Source organism: Arachis stenosperma, chromosome 1, assembly GCF_014773155.1.
Source record: "Arachis stenosperma cultivar V10309 chromosome 1, arast.V10309.gnm1.PFL2, whole genome shotgun sequence".
Taxonomy (NCBI): Eukaryota; Viridiplantae; Streptophyta; class Magnoliopsida; order Fabales; family Fabaceae; genus Arachis; species Arachis stenosperma.
Window position 1 is genome coordinate 91,616,907 of NC_080377.1, and position 1,990 is coordinate 91,618,896.

The 1,990-nt window shown below is 36.6% G+C and overlaps 1 non-coding gene across 1 annotated transcript; it reads left to right on the forward strand.

Moving 5' to 3' along the window:
- The first annotated feature begins 344 nt into the window (after positions 1 to 344).
- Positions 345 to 452, forward strand: LOC130951918 (small nucleolar RNA R71). The gene has a single exon (XR_009074147.1). It is a non-coding gene; the product is annotated as a small nucleolar RNA R71 (small nucleolar RNA).
- Positions 453 to 1,990: the final 1,538 nt, after the last annotated feature.

Here is a 1,990-nt window from a genome sequence, read left to right on the forward strand (position 1 = left end):
GCTTCTTCTTCAGATGAAGCATCCTTAGTACTGCTTGGTGCATTTTGCATTCCAGACAGACTTTGAGAAATCAAATTGACTTGTTGGGTCAATATCTTGTTCTGAGCCAGAATGGCATTCAGAGTATCAATCTCAAGAACTCCTTTCTTCTGATTTGTCCCATTGTTCACAGGATTCCTTTCAGAAGTGTACATGAATTGGTTATTTGCAACCATTTCAATTAGCTCTTGAGCTTCTGTAGGCGTCTTCTTCAGATGAAGAGATCCTCCAGTAGAGCTATCCAAAGACATCTTGGATAGTTCAGAGAGACCATCATAGAAAATACCTATGATGCTCCATTTAGAAAGCATGTCAGAAGGACATTTTCTGATCAATTATTTGTATCTTTCCCAAGCTTCATAGAGGGATTCTCCATCCTTCTGTCTAAAGGTTTGGACTTCCACTCTAAGCTTACTCAATTTTTGAGGTGGAAAGAACTTTGCCAAGAAGGCATTGACTAGCTTTTCCCATGAGTCCAGGCTTTCCTTAGGTTGTGAGTCCAACCATGTCCTAGCTCTGTCTCTTACAGCAAAAGGGAATAGCATAAGTCTGTAGACTTCAGGGTCAACCCCATTAGTCTTGACAGTGTCACAGATTTGCAAGAATTCAGCTAAGAACTGATGAGGATCTTCCAATGGAAGTCCATGGAACTTGCAATTCTGTTGCATTAGAGAAACTAATTGAGGCTTAAGCTCAAAGTTGTTTGCTCCAATGGCAGGGATAGAGATGCTTCTCCCATAGAAGTCGGGAGTAGGTGCAGTAAAGTCACCCAGCACCTTCCTTGCATTGTTTGCATTGTTGTTGTTTTCGGCTGCCATGTCTTCTTCTTTGAAGATTTCTGTTAGGTCCTCTATAGAGAGTTGTGCCTTAGCTTCTCTTAGCTTTCACTTCAAGGTCCTTTCAGGTTCAGGGTCAGCTTCAACAAGAATGCCTTTGTCTTTGTTCCTGCTCATATGAAAGAGAAGAGAACAAGAAAATGTAGAATCCTCTATGTCACAGTATATAGATTCCTTGAGGTGTCAGAGGAACAGAATAATAGAAGAGAGAGGTAGAAGAATTTCGAACTTAGTGAGATAGAGTTCGAATTGTGCATTGAGGAGGAGTGGTACTCCATAAATAGAAGGATGTGAGAAGAGAGGAAGAAATTTTCGAAAATTAATTAAAAAGATTTAAAAATATTTTGAAAAACTTTAATTTGATTTTCGAAAATAAAGAGTGAGAAAAAGATCAAGTATTTTTTTTTGAAAGAGATTTGAAGTTAGAAATTAAAAAGATATGATTGAGAATTGTTTTGAAAAAGATGTGATTAAAAAGATTTGATTGAAAAGTTATGGTTTTAAAAAGATATGATTGAAAAACAATTTTAAAAAGATTTGATTTTAAAAATTAATGACTTACGTAACAAGAAAAGATATGATTCAAACATTAAACCTTTCTCAACAGAAAAGGCAACACACTTGAAATGTTCAATCAAATCATTAATTGTTAGCAAGTATCTTTGAGAAAGGAAAGAAATTGATTTTGAAAACATTTGATTGAAAGAATATGATTTGAAAAAGATTTGATTTTGAAAAACTTTGGAAACTTGAAAAAAATTGATTTGAAAACAAAATCCTCCCCCTTGTGCCATCCTGGCGTTAAACGCCCAGAATGGTGCACATTCTGGCGTTTAACGCCCAATGCACTACCTTTTTGGGCGTTAAACGCCCAACCAGGCACCCTGGCTGGCGTTTAAACGCCAGTCTGCCTTCTTCACTGGGCGTTTTGAACGCCCAGCTTTTTTCTGTATAATTCCTCTGCCGCATGTACTGAATCTTCAGTTCCCTGTATTATTGACTTGAAAATAGAACCAAGATCAAATAAACAATGCATGCAAGACACCAAACTTAAAATGAGACACTAGACTCAACAAGAAACATAAAATATTTTTGGTTTTTATGATTTTGTAATT